This window comes from Myodes glareolus, chromosome 14 (assembly GCF_982192425.1).
Source record: "Myodes glareolus chromosome 14, mMyoGla1.1, whole genome shotgun sequence".
In the NCBI taxonomy this organism is placed as follows: Eukaryota; Metazoa; Chordata; class Mammalia; order Rodentia; family Cricetidae; genus Myodes; species Myodes glareolus.
In genome coordinates this window covers 58,572,633-58,593,141 of record NC_142039.1, presented here as the reverse complement: position 1 = coordinate 58,593,141, position 20,509 = coordinate 58,572,633, and positions in this window count along the sequence as shown.

Genomic DNA, 20,509 nt, shown 5'->3' with positions numbered 1-20,509 from the left:
TTTATGGTTGTAAATTCTTCTGTTGAATCAACCTGGAATTTATTTTGGTGAAAAAAAAAACTGAGGTGATATTTCAAATTATCATTCCAAATGAGCCGCAAAGTTATCTCATGATTTGCTCAGTAAGTCATCATTTTTCCAGTCACATGGAATTCAGATATTATATTAAAAAATACAGGTTCTATATGTATCTACTTTAAACTTGTGATCATGCCCATTTATTGAAGTGTATTTCTAGTAATAAGCTATTTATAGCAATCAGCTGATGCCTAGTAGTATAAGAAAACTAGCTAGGCATGAAGCAGCCAGAGTGAGCAAGCTAATCTATCTTATAACTGCCTTAGTTATTCCTATTTTTCCATTGAACTTAAAATTTTTTTCTGCAAATTTTTTCTAGAAAGCATTTTCTCTGGTGCATTTATTTGTAATCACACAAAAATCATTAAATTTTGAAAAAATTGGATTTATAATACTGGATGACATTACTTAACTAAAGATCAAGGCAGACGTTTCCATTCAGATGATCATGATTTTTGCAATAGTGACATTTAAATGATTTCTTCACGTTGATCTTTGTTATTTCTTATCCTAGTTGGCTTTGTCATCCCTTTGACACAGCCTGAAGTCCCCTGAGAAGGGAGTCTCAGTGCAGACTTGCCCAGATCATGTTGGCCTGTGGGCTTGTCTGTGGGGTTTTTCCTCTGTTTTGTCAACTTGACAGATGCCAGAGTTATCTAGAAGGAGAAACTTCAACTGAGAGAATCCCTCCATCAGATTTTCTTTGGCAAGTTTAGGGCATTTTCTTAGTTAAGGGTTGATGTTCAAGGGCCCAGTCCACTGGGGATGGTGGCACCCTGGACTCCCGGGTGGTATAACCCTATCTTGCAGACAGAGCAAGCATGGGAAGTTAAGTCAGCAAGCAACTTTTCTCTGTAGCTTCTGCTTCAGCTCCTGCCTCCAGGATCCTGCCTTGAGTTCCTGCACTGACTTCCTTCTATGATGGACTGTGATGTGGTAGCATATGCCTGACAAACCCTTTCATCTTTAAGTTGCTTTTATAGTAGCCTAGAACCATTTGCCCAAGGAATGATGTCACTCACAGTGGGCTGTGGTCTCCTGCATCAGTTAACAATCAAGATGGTGTTATTTCAGGTTTCTACCCTGGTGATAAAACACCATAAACAAAAGCAACTACAAAAATCACTACCAACCAGACAGTGGTGGTGCAAGCCTTTAATCCCAGCACTTGGGAAGCAGAGGCAGGAGGACCTCTGTGAGTTTGAGGCCAGCCTGGACTAGAGAGCTATTTCCAGGACTGCAAGCGCTGTTACACAGAGAAACCTTATCTCGGAAAAAAAAAAAAAGAACAAACACTACAGTAGTAAGCTGAAATAAGACCATCTTGATTGTTAATTGATGTAGGAGGGCCCAGCCCACTATGGGTGGCACCATTCCCTGGACAAAGGGTTCTGGGCTATTATGAAAGCTAACTAAGCACAAGCCTGTCAGATCCATAAACAACATTCCTCCATGGTTTCTGCTTCAAGCTCCTGCCTTGAGTCTCTCTCCTGACATCTCTCAATGAGGGCTGGTGACCTAGAAGTTAAGGCCAGATAAATTTGTTTAGAACATTTTATCACGGAAACTGGAAACAAACTAGAACATTTCTTTTATTAATTTTTTGTCATTGCATTACTATTATAAATGGAATATTTTCTTCATGCTTCTTATTGTTGTATAAGAAATTAATCCTTAATATTAAATTCATGTTTTATCAATTCATTGCTTTTTTTCTGCTTTCTGATATACAATAGTAAAACTTACAAGCATCAATATAGTCACTTCCTCCTTAATTTTTAATCATTGTTTGTTTTTCCTGATTGTAGTGGTCAGGGCTCTTCAGAGGAACAGAACCCTACAGGGTTTATTAGAGTGGCTTCCAGGCTGTGTGCGGTCCAGCTAGTCTGTCAATGGCTGTCTCAATGGGGAGCCCAAGAATCCAGTAGCTGTTCAGTCCACAAGGCTGGAAGTCTCAACTGGTCTTCAGTATACAGGGCAATCCTAAAAAAATGGGCTCCAATGCCAGTGAAGGAGAAGATTCACCAATCAGAGTGAGAGTAAGCGGGCAAAGTACAAACTTCCTTCCTCTGTGTCTTTTATATGGGCTGCCACCGGAAGGTGTGACTCAAATTAATGGTGAATTTTCCATCTTCAAAAGGTCCAGATTAAAGATGGGTCTTCCTACTTCAGATGATTTAATTAAATTTAAAAATCCCTCATAAGTATATCTAGTTGCTTGGGTCTTAGTTAATTCCAGGTGTAGTCAAGGTTGACAGCAAAGAATGACCACCACACTGATTAAACACACATACCCTTCGGGGTTGTGTTAAAAATTGCAGTGACCCTGGATCTGGATATCCTCTGCACACACAGCAACCTCAGCAGCCCCCAGCTGTACCAGTTTTCTCTACCCATCCGACTCTTGCTCTCAAACTGGGTTAACTTGCTTATAGGTGAGAAAGTGCCCTAGGCAGGGAGCTGAGATGAAGGTAAGATCGTTCTCCTTGCCTACCATGAGCATGGCGGAACATGTGGTACACTGTCAGATGCCTGACAATATTAGCTGCAAATACATTGTCCTGGGTGATGCTTGATCACGTTGAATGGCTAGATCCAGTACCTGGTACTTGGCAATATCTATAACTAGAAATCTCTTATATTTTAAGAGTAAAATATTTATCTCAGAATATTGCTTTTGAATATGTATATCTAGGCAAAATGAGCATGTTTGTGTCTAAGTTTTAGCTTGAAACTTTGAAGAATATTCCAGAGTTCTCTTACTGATTTTCAGTTTTAAATAGTTAATGACTCCTGGGAAGGTTTTTTGGTATTGCAATAAGATGTTAATACCTATTACTTTCCATTTGAACTCATTACTGTGTAGGACAATTAAATAATACCACATAAAACTTTTTATTTCATTGCTGGAATTTTAAGTATATGGGTATAAAGTGATTTTTTTTCTATTCTAACTGTTTCATAGAATAGAAATTGAATTCTAGAAATCCCATCTGTGACAACAGATTGATATACAAAAGAGCTGCAGTTCAAATTTAAGAGGCTAATAAAAGGGAAATAGAAGAAGCCATCAGCAGCCTCATTATCCTGATCATAATGAAATTAAAATGCAAATATAGTCTGCCAAAATGCAATTGTTTGTGAATGCTACATTAATAGATGGCAATGAATACAGATCAAAATATACTGTTTTTGTATGCAGTTCTGGAAGTTTGTTTGGATCTGTATTTACTATAATGATTGTATAATTGAAGTAGGTGACAGAGAAAATATTGACATTTGTGTTAGGTATTCTTAAAGACATTATATGTAAACCTTTAGTAGCTAGCAGTCTAGAAAATTCTAGATCAGTCTACAAGGTAGAGAGAAGTATGTCAGCTTCATTCTTTGTTTTGTGTGTAGGGTGATGTGTGTGTGTGTGTGTGTGTGTGTGTGTGTGGAGAGAGAGAGAGAGAGAGAGAGAGAGAGAGAGAGAGAGAGAGAAGATCAACCTTAACTATTTGTTTCTATTACTATTCAGGATATTGTCCATGATAAGACTAGTCCCCGAGACTGAAGCTCACTGGTTAGCTACAATAGCTAGACTAGACTAGATAGGGATCTTCCTGCCTCTGCTTCCTGCCATTGGAATGACAGGTGTTCCCTGTCATGCCTAGTTTCTAATGAGGATGCTGGAGATCCAAAGTCAGGACCTCATGCACTCTACATACCGGCCATCTCCTGAGCCTTCAACAACATTCTTCTTCACACAAAGAGATCCAGAATGACAGTCTTGACATAAAACACTCCGCCCAGAGTTCCTTAAGGCCATATAAAAAGGTGGCGCGTTATCACTCATGTTTCCAAGCAGCGTGAGCTGACAGAGGACTGAAAAATTCTTCTTTTAAAATTCTGACAAATAGCTCCCACTTCCTTAAGGTTGAAGTTCATCTATCTGTTGCCTGTTTATTTATGACTGCATTTGTATTCGTAATACGATTTTGTCTAAAAGCCCTGCTGCTGTACTCCCTTAAAATAACATGATCTCTAATAACCTTGAAGATTTAATTTGAATTTTGTTAGCCATATTTCAAACACCGTATCGTCTTTTCTCCAATAAAGACAAGCATGGACTCTCCGATATCAAGGGATACAACACAATTACATTGAATTTTAATTCCCATCTCCAGGAAGTATTGCTACAGTACAATTTGGAGTGGTGGCATCCAAGTAGGGTTTGAAACTGAGTTGAAATCAGTGTCCTCGAGTGAGATGATCAAATCTTATAAATGTTGGGCGTGGGTAAAGGTGGCAAAAAGAGGAGGAGCCAGGAAGTCTTAGTTGGGGAAGAAGCAGAACAGGATTCAACTCAGTGGTGAAAGTTTAGTTATCACTCCACCATTTCATCATAAAGAATGGGCTTTTATCTAATGGATCCCTGCAGAACACATCTTTTAAGAACCCCACGTGTGGTTGGCAGTGCAGACATTTGTACAGGGTATTTAACAAACACAAGGGGGTGCTGAAGCAATTTGTTCCACGGAAAAGAAAAAAGTATTGGATCCTTTAAGTTTCTCTCCCCTACGCCCCTCCACGCCCTCCTCATCTCCTTCCCTTCTGAGCATGCACTGTCTCCAATTCCATAAGAGATGCGAAGATCAGTTAACAACAGCCTTGTTTGACTACACAGATACATTCATTTGTTCTCAAGTTTCCTGACTTTCAAAAGCACAGAAATGGGACCGATCGGCATCTCCAGGTTCCCATTTCATTTTGGATTATCTTTTTCCTGGAATTTTTATGAAAGTCATTCTTCTTAGTTATTCTAACAGAGGGCACACTTTGACGCTTAGACACTACTCTTCTTTCAAAAACGCAGGATCAGGAGGTCATGCTGCTATTTGGCCTTTGGCATCATTTTTAAAAACCATTTGAGAGGGAGAAGAGAGAGATGGGGAGAGAGAGAGAGAGGAGAAAGAGAGGAGAGGAGAGGAGAGGAGAGGAGAGGAGAGGAGAGGAGAGGGGAGGGGAGGGGAGGGGAGGGGAGGGGAGGGGAGGAGAGGAGAGGAGAGGAGAGGAGAGGAGAGGAGAGGAGAGAAGAGAAGAGAAGAGAAGAGAAGAGAAGAGAAGAGAAGAGAAGAGAAGAGAAGAGAAGAGAAGAGAAGAGAAGAGATGTGCATACATCCCCAAGCACTGCAGGGCCACCGCCTGAGCTGGCAGCACATCCCACAGACAGCCCTCACAGAATCACCCCTATCAGGAATCACTTAGAAATGCTGACATGCATAAAGACATGGCCTGTTTACATCGTGGTTTTTACATCACGAGGTGAGTCAAGGATGTTTCCTTATTAGTTTTTTCTCATAAGACTCTTGTGAGGCAGAAAGATAAATACTGTTCTTTAAGAAGAAAGAAATGGAAGGGCAGAGAGAGAAAGTCCCAAAGGGGCATTTCCTCTTATGGAAAAGGAAAGAACATGTAAGAGCAAATTTAAAAGCTGTGTGATGAAACTCACTCTGAAATTGCTTCTTCATGCCATGTTCCAGGAATGGGAGGCTAAAAGGTGACATTCATCAAAGTCTATATCAGAAAGCCAGCAAGGAGACCGTCAGTTTCAATACACAGTGCCCTCTTCCAACGAGTAGCAAAAATTCTAATTATGTGATCTAGTGACAGGAAATTGAATTCCATAATGATTTCAAATAGTCTTCTTTTTAGTTAGGAATAAAGAAATAGCTGTCTCTTCAGAGAGCAGAGAGCATGACGTAAACAGCTGAGTCTGGCCCAGAAGGCAGAGCATGTGGGCTGTCACATGATCTGTTTCTTTCCTTTTGCATAAAAGGAAGACACATTTGCTTAACAGAGAAGACCATGATGTATAGGAGTTGTGTTTTGTTTGTTTGTTTTGTTGGTTGGTTGGTTTTTCTTATGTCAAATCCCAAAAGTTGATTCTAGATATCTCATTAACCAATGTCTTAAATTGTGTCTTTTCTTTTTGTCATGTCATTGCTTCTTACCATTAATAGAAGGGGGTCCTTGCAATTTGGGTGCAAAGTATGGGCTGTCAAGCTTCTTAATTTTAGGGGCTGAGAACTATTGCCCTTGGATATCAGGGAATCTGGTCTGGAAAGACAAAACATAAGGTCTTCCATTGTTTGTCTTTCTTGGCTCTGATGACAGCCCCAGCCCACTTATGCAGATAAAAACAAAGCTTCCAAGTTGTCTCATTATTGTCACTGACAACAGAGAAAAACAAACAGCCAAACATACGGATGGTGGTTTGTCGGATATAAAGCCTTGTGCTTTACAATGTGACAGTCCATTCTCACCGTTACAATGTGAGCTCTCACCCTTCCTACTCAGGTTAGTATACCAGCATCCAAAATAAGTAAGAATCGCATTTTAACGGCCTGGCTTTAGAGAAAGAATCCTTGTTTGGCATTTGAATGTATTTTTACTGGCTTGCGAATCTATTGGAAGTCCCCAGGGGTTAGTCCTTTGTATTACCTTAGCTCTTTCCTACAATATCAGATTGGATGACATTCATGAGCCAAGCTAAGCATATTTATAATCAGAATGATAAAGCTAGCTGTATATTTAAAGCAGCTGCTGCCGCCTTGAGTTATCTTTATTGGCTCAGAAGCCCGGTTAGGCCACATCATTGTGCTAGGTCTGCCTGCCGCAGTGAAATCACGTGATGTTTGCTCATCTGCACATCGTATGAGCAGCTTCCCAGCTTATTCAGCATTGAATATTATCCACAATAAAAGACTGCTGTATGTGAAAGCACAGACATGTTCATGTATTTGAATATTAATCTTTCATGTAATTTTCTAATATTTTTAGGTCAAGATTTACGATAACACAAAAGAAAAAGATTTTGGAATGGTCTAAAATTATTATTGGTTTTTCAAGACAGGATTTCTCTGTTTAGTCCTTGTTGTCCTGTAACTCACTTTGTAGACCAGGCTGGCCTCGAATTCAGAGATCCGCCTGCCCCTGCCTTCCGAGTGCTGGGATTAAAGGAGTGCGCCACCACCACCTGGCCTGAATGAAACTTTGACAAAAGGAAATTGTGTGGTGCTTATGAAACACAAAAAATAAGGGATCTCATTTTCATTTTTTTTACTATTCCATCTATTTATAATTACTTGGTAAGCATTTTAGAAACAATAGAATCTTACAGAAGCTTACCCTTAGAAGGAATCTGTAGGTGATTACTAAATACCTGATATGAATGGATACATTTTCCCCTTTCAAAATATTGAATGTTTATAATTATAGTTTATAAAATGAAGGATTCTTAATTTCCGGTAGATAAAGATGAAAGTGTGGGAATCACTGCAAACACAGATTGCCAAGAAGACAACCGAGCTTCCGTTGAAATGCACATGCTCACCTCATCCAATGATGGGCCTGGTGACTAGAACTAAATGTGGATGAAAACAAATTATAGTATGTAAATACACCCTAGAAGAGGGCCCCAATTTTCTAGGACCTTGGTCAAATGTCTATGCAGTCTGAGCTTCACTACCATTAACAGAAAACAAATGTAAGCTCTAGGGTCTTAATGCTGTGGTTTAAATGCATTCTTCCTTAGAGCACGTATTGGACGGTTAATCCCCAAAGGCAACAATATTAGGGGTATTTAGGTCCTGAAGGCTCCACCCTCACAAATTAATTGCAACTGGTTACAAAAGTCTATGAATCTGTGAATTTTCACTCTTTCTCCTGCTCCTTTGACCATCGCCTTCTGCTGTGAATTGATGCATCATTAAGTCCCTCTCCAGATGGGAGGCACTCAGTCTCGGACGTGCCTCTCTCCAGAACTGTGAGAAGTAACTCTCCGTTTTCTACAAGTGTTCCCAGTGTCATATATCCTGTTACAGTGGTAACAGTAGTAACTGCCTGTGCCGGTACAATTAATAAGAGGATTAAATGAAAGAAACGCCATGGGTGGCGGAATGGTACGTCTTAAGCAAGCATACATCTTAATACTCATCACTTTTCATTATATCACAAATGCTAGTTCATCTTTGGAATGAGAATTAGTAGAGATAGAAAACTCCCTAAAATCCTTTATGTCAAAATTTTATAGTTTTTTTCAAAGGAAAGTTTACATCATGACTATTTATTAGCTCATATTGCTTTCCTTATTAGTTTTTCATTTTATTACACAAATATAACATGAGGATATATTCCATTTGGGAAACAATAATCTGTTATTTATATGAAGCTATAGTCAGAAAGAATGTCCAACCTCAATGTAAATTTCTATTTAAATCTTGGTCCAATTAAAATTCTTTAAAATAAATTAAGACAGGTTTAAGACATGACTTGTAAGTAATACTGTTTAAGGAAAAACACTCGCCAAGTTCATGGGATAATAGTAATAACAACAGCAAGTATAGTAATAGCAAGAACAAACAGGGACTTGAGCCCGTGTGTTTGACAACCTCCATTCTCCCAGGGATGAGGAGGAGAAATAGTTTGCTCATTGTCAGAAAAGGATTGGGCCATGTTTCCAAGCAAGTAGAGCCAATCCATGGAACATTGAAGTTGAGGAATTTATCTCCTTATTTCCTGGTTTTGACCACCGTGAGTTTGGGTAAAAGCAGACTCCATCATTGCAGATTGCCTATGGCTTAGCCTAATAGCAGGAGGAGGGGCTTGCAAGGAAGAGAAGAATGATGGGCAGTGTGGGAGGGAGACCATAACAAGCACAGTTGGGCATGAACCTAAGCGACTTGCTCCAACTTAGCAAAGCTGGCATTTTCATCTCTGTGTACTTACTAGTTTGACCTTGACTTGGATAGGAAACAACCATACTATTCATGTGCTTGCTGAAAGACAATCATTTTCTTAATGTCATCCTTAGCGCCTCTCCCAGGACACACATAGAGCTCTGAGGGTTGTATGTGTCATTCCCAAGCTTTCCAGGCTTGCTGGTGAGTATTACTCTATAGTTAATTCAGGGAAGTAGAGTCACAGGAACATCAACTTTGCAGTCTTACTTTAATGAACACTGTAAAATTATCTTTCCAAGTGACTCCATCAACTAAGACCCCTCTGTCCAGTGTACCTCAAGATACTGCTTCCTTCACTCAGCCCACAACTATACCAGATAAATATATATATATATATGTAGATATAGATAATATAGTTATACATATAGGCTTTCAAATCTCATTTCAATGTCCATTCACCTCATTTGTATTAAAAATCCATGCTATTTTTTCAACTATTTGTTGATCATTTGTATTTTTTTCTGCTGTGAATTGTAGAGTCTTAATTTTTTTAAACATGTTCCTATTGGAACATTTGACTTTTTACTGACTACCTTAGTTTCTATTGCTGCTAAGAGACACCATGACCACCACAACTCTTATAAAGGAAAACATTTAATTGGGGAGGGGGCTTACATTTCAGAGATTTAGTCCATTCTCATTATGGCAGGACATGCTAGCATGGGGTAGAGTTGGTGCTGGATAAGGAGCTGAGAGTCCTACATCTTGATCCACAGGCAACAGAGAGTGAACTGTGTGCCACACTGAGAATATGCTGAGCATATATGACACCTCAAAGCCAACCCCCACAGGGATGCACTTACTCCAAGAAGGCCACACCTACTTCAACAAGGCCACATTTCCTAATAGTGTCACTTTCCTTTGGGGATATTTTCTTTCAAACCACCACAATAACTTATAAAGTATCTTAAGTTATGTTTGGAACAAGAATCCTGTCAAAAAACTGAGACAACATCTTTTCCTAACCTAAGTTGTCTTCTAAATATTGTAATGATGTTGTATAGTACCAAAGCTTCGCGTGTTGATCGACTTGAGCTCATGAGCCTCCATGATTTTAGTTTTCATCTGAGAAGCTTTTTGGTTAACTCCATGTCTTACGGTGTCAAGCTACTTAGCTTTCTATCATCGTGGCAAGTATTTAAGATAATAACCGTGCTGAATAGTTTTTCTGTTGCCTTGACACAGGTTAACGTCTTGTGGGAAGTGGGACTCTTAATGAAGAAAATGTCTCCACAGGATTGGCATGCAGTCAAGTCTGTAGGATGTTTTCTCAGTTGATGATTGATGATGACTAAGGGCTCAACTTATTGTGGGTGGTGCCACCCCTGGCCAACTGGTCTTGGATGTTATAAGAAAGCAGGCTGAACAAGCCATAGGGAGCAAGTAAGTAAAGCAGCACTCCTTCATAGGTTCTGCCTCTGTTCTCATCCCCGGGATCATACCTGGAATTCATGCTCTGGCTTTCGTGAATGATGATGGACTTCAATCTGTAATATGAAATAAACCCCTTCCTCCCCAAGTTGCTTTTAGTCATGTTGTTGATCCCAGCAATAGAAACACTAACTATGGCAATAACTCATAAGGGCAAAGGCTTCTTTTAATTCATGGTTTCAGAAGTTTTAGTTCATGGTCGCATGGTATCATGGTTTGGGCCTGTGATGAGGCACAAAGACATGGTAGGAGCCTGTGTTTGAGTGGTTCCTTGTCTAGGAGTGGAGTCTGTGAGTTTGTCTCTTTCATAGTTACATGTCTTGACATTTCATTGCTAGGTCCTATTTAGGCAGCCATTTGTTAACATATCATGGATGTAGCTGCCCCAACATTTGTAAGAAACATGATCTCACAGTAGACCTCCTGGTCCTCCTTTTCTTGTGATCTTTTTGCTCCATCTTCTGTGATGTTCCCTGGACCTTAAATGTAGGAGTTTTGCTGTAGATATATCCACAGGTCTGGGCATCACAGGATCAGTTGCTGTTTGTATTTTGACCAGTTGTCATGTTTCATAATGATCTCCATCTTCTGCCAAGAGAAGCTCCTTTGAAGAAGGGTGAGAGCTACACTTGTCTGTGGGGAGAAAGGATTAGAATAAAGTTAGCAAACACGCATTTAGTAAATGGGTGGGCAATCAAATCCAGTACTGAAAACCTACTGACCTTCCAGGAGCTAGTGAGATCATGAACTAGAGGACAGCCGTGTTCCCCATCCCCTTTACTCAGCCCTACTCTCTAGAGGACAGCCTTGTCCTCTTCCACTTTACTCAGCCCTACTCTCTTGAGGTCCTGCTGCCTCTCAATAGCACCGTAGGCAGGAGCCAAGCTTTTCTCCCTGATCTTCTGGGAAAACGCTAAAGATCTAAACCAGAGAAATTATCCTATATTTTTCTGATAGATATATAGCCTTCCACTTTGTAGTTACATTTTTGAAGTACCATTTTGAGCACTTTGAATTAAAGTCACAGAAAATAAACACATAGGTGGTAGGATATGGTGCTATGTGCTGATAATCCCAGCACTCTGGAGACTGAGACAAGAGGGTTGCTGGGAGTTAAAGGCTGACATGGGCTACATGGTAACATGTTTAGATTCAGACCAACCTGGGGTACATAAGAGACAGTTTCAAAAGAAAAGGGAGGAAATATCTAGCAAATCAAGCCCTTTTAAGCATTGTTTACAAATAGAATCACATATTTAAAATATTGAACATTACAGATACAAGTTTTCTATATCAGGTTTCCCCAACTTTCAATACTTCCCTGACAGATATATTAATTAAAACAAAACCCAAAAATTTTATTCTGGTACAGTATAAAATATGTATCATTTAGCTACCTTGTTAGGAAAATGTACAGTAATTCCAGAGTCAAAAATCTCAGAGCAGTAGGAACGGTTGCTTGTTGTCCACTGTCATCTGTGCTCAGATTTCCAGCTTTGGTCCCCACCCCCCCACACACACAAATGGTAACAATAATAAGAGCTATGTTTAACTGAACACTTGAAAGAGGCTAGGCAGCTTTCTGACACCCGTTATATGACATTTCATTGAATCTCCACTAACTTCTAAAGTTGCTATTATTATTCCCATTAAAGATGTGGTAATGACTTTCCAGTTTAGAAAGCCCGTCAGTTATGAAGGAAGAATGTAATTCCATACACTGCATTTAAAACCTACATGCAACATCACCATGAATGTGGTTCTTTCCATTTCTGGAGACAGTCTCAGGTACCCTAGGTGGCCTTGACCTCATGACTATGTAGCTGAAGCCAGATTTCGTTTTCTCTCCTCCTCCTCCTGCTCCTCCTCCTCTTCCTCTTCCTCCTCCTTTTTTTTTCTCTCCTCCTTCCTCTCTTCCCCCTTATCCTTCTTTCTATTTGCGGTAGTGGGGCGCATAGAATCTTGAATATGGTAAGCAAGTGCTATAATTCTATTATCCCTTTTTATTTGCATCTTTTTTAAAGGTGGGGGTTCTCTATTCTCTTTGAACCTTACTTTCCTTCATTTTTTTTATTAAATAAGTGTCTGAAAGCATTAACTCAAGCTTTCCTTTTATATTTATAGAATTCTGATCTTGATAAACAGCAAATCTCTTTGATTCATCAGTTTCCAATTATGCTGACAGATCATTCTGCCTTCTCCAATTGGGAACAGCCTCAGATCTGCCAGAAGGTGATGGGAAGTTAGGAGTCCAGCAAAACCCAAACTGCAAAGGCCAATGGGCTAAGTGGGTCTCCACGAGCGTTGGGGACTTAGGTGGCTTACTGTAAGCCCTCCAAAATTCTTCATTCTGTAAGTGGCTTCTGGTCATGGCATTTTATCACAGCTAAAAGAGCAACTAACGCAATCTGATTGCCTGGCTTTTCTGTGAAACACTGAGGGAGGACATTCTGAATAAGGCACAGTATGAAAAGATGTGTGTGTGTGCGTGTGTGTGTGTGTGTGTGTATGTGTGTTCTAACACGGCTTCAAATGAAGTTATGACTGCCATCTGACAGGGGATAAGCTGCTCCTGAGTATTTGTCAGTATCTGTTCTATTATAAAGCATCAAGGCAGTGTTGATGTTTATTTGCATATTATCATGTCCTAAGAATTGTTTAGTACATTGCAGTACTCCTGCTTTAATTTCCCCAAAAGTCCTCTCAAGTAAGGACTTCTTTTTGCCGACTAATAAATGAGAAGATCGAGGCACAGAAAGCACACATTTGGACAATCAGCTGCTTGGTTGTCCACCTGGAGTCTGAATTTACTCCATCTGTTCTTCAGCACTGGGTTTCTATTATTAAATACTTAATTGAATCAGGGCAAATGCTTGTTTTTGTTTGATGAATAGATAAACCGCAGACTACCCATAACCAATAATGTTGTTGCAAAGAGAGATTTTTGTTTTGTTTTGTTTTTTTTAATGTGTTCTTTCTCATTCACACACTACTGGCACACGCATTTGTGAGAGGGCATCTAACAGGAAAACAGGCTATGGCCACTTAAACCTCGAGCAGTGATTGAACTACGGTTGATTATACTCTGAATTAAGGAGATGCACAGAATTTGTAAGATGTTCATCTGTGAACCACTGAAAATCATTTATACATGCGTTCAGCATGCACTCTTCATGCCGCAGTGGTAGTTGTTGAAACACCCAAGACGACACAATCCAACAAAGGCTTTCGGTACCGTAGGGAGAAGCAATAATGAGCGCCTGCCATGGCCGTATCTATTTCAGCTGAGATTCTAAAGAACACACAACTGGACTCAGCAGAAACTTTACATGTTTTGTTGCCTGAATCTGTTGTGTCTTTCAAATCCCGCCTCCCACCCTGTCACCTTTTCTGTTTTTGAAGGATTTAGAAAAAGAATAACAAAAAGTTCAAGGAATTTGTTCAGTTACAAAACAAAACAAACAGTACATTTTTTTTTTCTAGGCTAGGCCCCTGGGGTCCTGGTGTCAGGTTGGATCATTATCTCCATTTAAGGGACTTTGGAACTCTGACCTGAGGCACTCTGGGTTGCTTAAGCATCAAAGGAGGCTGCTGTGCCCTGCACTGGATGCTTTACGCTTTTTTCCAACACAGGATGAGTCCAGAAAAATATTGTATTAAACATTTGACTGCCTTTAATATACAGGCTTTTTTTTTAGTCATTTTTTTTTAAAAAAACAAATTTCTCCTTGTGTTTATGGGAATATTTTTGAGGTTTTTTTTTTGTAATCAGCTTCATGAATGCAAAATGTCTCAACTTTTGTACACTGTGAAATTATGTGAGTTATATTACCTATTCATCAGAATAGTTACTATGCTTTTAATGAAGATTGGATTTTTGAATCAATAATTATGATTGCATGAGTGGTTATTAATAACGGCTCTTTGCATGAAATTACAAGATTCTTCCGGTGACTATGAATGCCAAAGGTCCTGAACATACCTTGCTGTCTAATGGATAAAGATGTTTCAAAATAACTAAATCCAAATATGTCAAAGAATACAAACAGCAAATCAAAAGCAGTCTTAACATTTGACCCTACTGGGCAAAAATAAGCCTTGCTGTTAGCAAAGCAAACTAAACTCGCTGGGCTAATTGAATGATGGCAAAGCTGGCTTTTCCTTCCATGACTGACCTCCAGGAATGTAAAGCCTGATGTCTTCCATGGAGATTGGCTTCTTTAGATCCCTCCCATCTGGCAACAATCACAGGTAAACAATTAAACACACGGTCTTTCAAGTCACTAAAAACAAGTGAATAAAGGATGGTTTTGTCTCCAGTGACAATAAAGGGTAGCTTACGTCTATTGGTCTTCATAAAAGATATTTTTTAAAAATCCACAAATATATGAACAGCCAAAGCAAGGTAATTTATTCACTTTTACATTTTTCAAACCCAAAGAAGAAAGAGTCCGAGTGCTGCGTGGTGACCCTACTGGCTCATATTGAGAAGCATTTGCATTTGCGACAAGTGAGCTATCTCTCCCGCTCTCTCTCTGCTTTCATAAATGGCAACAATGATTATCTTTGCTTCCTTCTAAATTTTCTGATTACTTTCTTTTCATTGTAGTTAAATAAGTGCATTAAAAGAAGGACAATCTGAATCTTGTTTCATACGAATAGGTGTTTTAGTGATCACTCTCATCATAAATACTGAGAATTTGCTCCATTCCTTTTTAAAAATATTTCTGGAAAGATCAAACTTGGGGACATTATAGTATTATTATAACAGGCCAGGCTATTTTTCAACCACAGCTAGGCCCAAAACAGTATTCATCCATGTTTTTCTTTCTTCCTTTTCAACTAAACTTTATCATCATAAGATATGTAACAAAGACATTTTGTTATATAATGATTAATAATTGAAACCTGTTGTACTTAGGAATTTACATGTCCGATGCTTGATTGGAATTGTCACTTTCGAATATCCTTTTTTTCTCCTGCTATTTGAATTAAATGTTTCATCACTAAATTTTTTATGACTCCTATTATATAAAGCACGAGAAAGGGATTAGAAAAAGGTTATAAAAATCTACTATCTACACAAATATGCATAGCACTAGACATATTCATTTCTGAACGAAATGGCATGGTTTTTGAATACTAACCGGTTTTCATCTAGAAATGAACACAATATAACCCAACCATTATAAATCACAACTGGAAAAGCAACAGAGGTCAATGGGAAAATGCCAGACAGCCCCACTCTTCAGTTAGCTTTGTAAGCGTGAGCAACTTTCTCAACCAGAAAATGGGAACAGCATCATAGTGTATCTGTTGTGTGACTAGTTTCATACTGTACTAGCCTACAAAGGGAGCAGTTTACATATACTCTCCGAACAAAAATCTAGTGTGAATTATCCTGTTAGCTTACAAAAATTACTTGGTTTTTAAAACTGGATTATTTCTGTTTATCTGTGTACACATGTGTTTGTTCGCATGTGTGTGGGTGTACATGTTGGGCTACACCTGCACGGGTGTGCGCTTGTGTGTGGAGGCCAAAGGTTGATGTCAGGTGTCTCCTGCAATTGTTCTCTATTTATTGAGGCAGAATCGCTTGCTAAACCTGGGGCTAATTCCGGCTAGTCCAGCTAGCTAACTCACACCGGGGACCATGCCCTCACCTCTACCTCTGAAGCTCTGGGAATACAGGTAGCCATCATGTCGTTTGGGGGAGGGTGCTCCTGAGGATCCAAACTGTGGTCTTCATGCTTGTGTAGCACATGCTTTATTCACTGAACTATATAGCTACCAACTAAACAGCATACACTTAACATCCCAGGTTGTACATTGCCTGGTGGGCTACAAAACGAACAGAAGATACTAAATTGATAATTGGTATGATTTCAACCCAAGTGCTAAAACTCTATCTTCCTGCTCAATTCTGTCTGACATTTAGCCCCTCTCTTCAGGTGAGGAAATCTCTTTGCCTGCTGATGCACACTTATTTCGGTCATCAACCATGTCTTCAGTATTGACTGAAAAAGAAATGATATCATGGCCAGCTTGGCAAAAGATAGCTTGCTTGCTTCCCACCCTCCTCTGCATCACCTCCCCCTCCTCCCTACCTGCTGTCTTGTTAGTGCCATAAATTATTATCTCGTCGGAGAAGAGAGGGAGCTCTTTGGATCTTAAGCCTGTGCTCTGTTCTCTCTACTAAAAGGGCCTGCTGAGTGCCCTGTGCTCTGGCGCCCACAGTCCTAATCAAGCTTAGATCTAGCCTTTGTTCTCCAGAATGCCATCACAGCCTTGTCAGATGCCTTGCTGAATCCCAAATAAGTGGCTTACATATAAAGAATGCTGTTGCACTGCTTGCATTCAGCAAGGCAGTGTTGTCGGAGGTTCTTGTCCCACCCAGTCCTGCAATAAACGCACAGAAACTATATTATTTGCAATACTGTTTGGCCAATAGCTTAAGCATATTGCTAGCTAGCTCCTATATCCTAAACTAACCCATCTCCATTTATCTTTGCATCACCACGAGGTCGTGGCCTACTGGCAAAGTTTCGGCAGCCTCCAATAAAGGCGTCTGTCTCCAGTGGTGGCTACATGGCTTCTCCTTAACTCAGCCTACTCTCTCTACACATATCTTTCAGCCTGACTTTACTCTGTTAAGCCATTGGCCGAAAGCAGCATCTTTATTAACCAATATTGCAATAAAACATATTCACAGCATATATCACCCTCTACATCACCTCCCTTCCCCTTTGCTGTCTAAATAAAAAGGAAGGTTTTAACCTAGCAAGATTACATATAAAAAAACAGGTATCAAGCAAGAAATAGTTACATTTATATCTACTTTATCTTTTATTATAACTAAGGAAAACTATAATTATTACTCTCTCTCTCTCTCTCTCTCTCTCTCTCTCTCTCTCTCTCTCTCTGTATATATATACAGAGAGAGTCAGGAGAAGCCATGTAGCTACTGCTAGAGATAGACTCTCTGGAACCTTGTCAGTAAGCAACAGTCACGTGGTGATACACAAACTAATAGAAATGGGTTAATTTAAGATATAAGAGTTAGCCAGAAATACACTTAAACTATTAGTCAACAGTATTGCACATAATACAGTTTCTGTGTGATTATTTTGGGTCTAAGTGGCCAAAAAATAAATGAGCAGCTTCCTTCAACAAGGCAGGCTTTCATAACATTTATGAGACAGAGCTCCCTTGCTTAAGACCTGAGAAGATCCAGCCTGATCAAAAGGAACAAATGAGATCACAACGGTATTTTTCTGGTTATGTCTGATGTCTGCTTCCCCCTAGGTGTCCCTTCTATCTGTACTGTTCTTTCCACTGATTTATTTTCTCTGTTTATCAGGGTCCCTGTAGGGCCAAGGTTTAATGTCATCTCTTCGAAGCATTTGCTGATCAGCCTAGCCAGAAGTTCCCTCATTTGCATTCTGCTCAGTTGCACCACGGACCACTTTAGACCACTCAAGGTCCTATTCATTTTGCTTTCTTACTTTTCTATAGAGCTCAAGCTCCTGAAGGGCAGATGTCATTTAATTTGTATTACAATTGTATTCTCTGAGTACTTTCTATGTTGCTGGTGCTGCATATTTATTCAATGTCTAAGTGTTTCTTCTCATTTCCACTTTTCTTAGTCTCTACGACTTTTCTTGTTCTTCCATTTGGCATGATGATTATTTTAAAGACCCAAATCCTACACCTCCTTCAAAGTACAGCAGTTCCCATTACACTTAAATAATTTATTAATTACTTTGTAATTAACTCTCACCTCTCATATGGTCAAAACCTATGGTTTCTAAAGCTGTATATGGCTTAATGTGATTCTTTAGTCTATATGGACTCAAGCGGTGCTCCATTGGGTTGAGAACTAGATCTTCCAGTGTAACTTGCATAGTTTTGGAATTGGTTGGTAATTAAGTTATCACTTAGTTTTCAAAGCCTGAGAAACTTCAGATCCAATCCTGTTTTCAAAAACTAGAAAACATCTGAATAGTTATGCATGCAGGGGTTCTCATAATGCTTGACGCAGAACGTGCAAGGCTATAGAATAACTTTTGTATGAAAAGATAGGGAACCCACTGTTTATAGGTAGTCCTTAGGAATTTCAGATTATGTAATTGGTAGAGGAAAACCATTTGGTTATCCTTGCTTTAAATGCATTCTCTCCACTTTTATGACAGTAGGAAGTTATTGTCATTAAAATATCATAAACATATCTAATAATTATCTTTGAAGATTAAATAAGACAACGATCATATTTTGAAGGAAGATTTCTGTTTTAAGATTTACGACCCTAAAAATTTATATAGTTTTTAAATGAAAATCTACATTTTGGTGTTGCTCAATCTTGACGTCAAAAGTAAAAGATTAAGTATAGATAGTGTAAATTGGAGTCAATGGGTTATTAAAAGGACACGAACTTGGGTGGGGAGCAGGGACGTGGGAATGGATCTGGGAGGTAAGAAAGAGGCCAGGAAGATGATCAGAATACACTGTATGAGGTTCTCAGAGAACGGATGAAAATGCTCAGAAAATTAAGTAATAGGGGAAAGATTCAAGGTCAAAGTAAAAATATCAAGAAGATAGTATAGTTTGACCCGAGCATTTATCAAAAAAATGTACTTCACAATCTTCAAACAAAAGTATTTATCACACTCCCTAATCCTTGTTAAGGGATGTCATTTAAACTCCAGGTCAGAGATTAATGAGAAAAGTGTTATTTACACCACTTCTGTGAAAGGAAAATCATAGCTGTGTTATAAAAACAAGAAATGAAAAGCAAAAATCTCTACGTTAAATGTCAGTTAATTATCATTCTGAAAGGAATAATTATCGCTGTGGCTAAAGTTTTGAGCATGAAAACAAGTTGCTTTAATGCCCTTGATTTATGTTAACTTATAATAAAGTTTCCTAACTGGTAAATTCATCTGTGAAAGCGAGAAAAATGACCTTCAGTTCAGGTGTTTTTCCAACACTGCTGGTGGTGGCACGGTGGCAGATTCATTCAAGATATTAACATTCATATTGTTTTTGAATCTCTTTGCAGAACTACCTAGAGCAGTGGTTCTCAACCTTCCTAACGTTATTATAGGTCCTCATGTTGTGACCCCCCACACTGCTACTTCAGAGCTGATTTTTGTTACTGTTACGAATCATAATGTAAATATTTTTGGAGACAGGTTTGCCAAGAGTTGTGACCCACAGACTGAGCAACACCGACCGAGGCTTACTATATCCTCTGCAAGCGCTCTACCACTGAGTTACATCACAGTTTCACCGATAATTTAACAGAGATTTGATGTCACTGCATCCTAGTTTTCTCCGAGTCTGGGTCTTGCAGGAAGTAAAAAAGGACAGAAGTCTAATGCAGTGTCACCAGCTTGGTGGATGGCATTATTCGCAAATCATTCATACCTGGGAATATCAAGTGGACACAGCTTCCTTGGGAAGATAACTGGAGAAACTACTCAAAATAAACTATTACCTCCCAATATTTTTTGCGTGTAATTATTTCAAATACAAGGACTTAGGCTTTAGAACTATGTTCGATCTGGCCAAGCTGATCCCCAGCTAGGATAGAATTACATCCTGATAAACTGCCACAAGTTGGAAGCATTGTTGAACCAAAAATGCAGCGCAGCTATTGCACAGACCCACCCTTCTGGGCAGTCTAGTTCAGCAACATAGCATGCTCCATTACTGTTGTTCACCTTTGGGATTGCAAGGCTGGCCAGACACTGGAGTCCCTGCTGCTGCCTAGCATGCAGTCAATCACTAGCCAGCACTTTGAGGATGCATCTTTTTTGCCTTGTAGTAGTTTGAAAACCTTAATTTGAATGATGATGACTAACCGCATTAGGAAAATACTTGAAAAGCCACATCGAAATAAGAAAGTTATTAGTATTAATGGTATGTGCATAATGAGTTGAATCTTAAAATACCTGAAGTACAAAGTAATATTACGTTACCCCAGATTGTTATTAAATTTCCAAAAAACACTGAGTATAAAACAACATTTAATCCATGGTTAAATGTAGGAATCCTCCAAATATTCTATTTAAACCATTTGAAAAGCTCTGTGCTAAAATTAGCAAGCAGGACTTTTGAGTTTAGAGAACTCATAGACCCATCTACAATGTCCTTATTGGGGGCAGTGTCCCTTATATATTGTTTTAAAATGCTAGGCAAAAGTAGAATTCAGT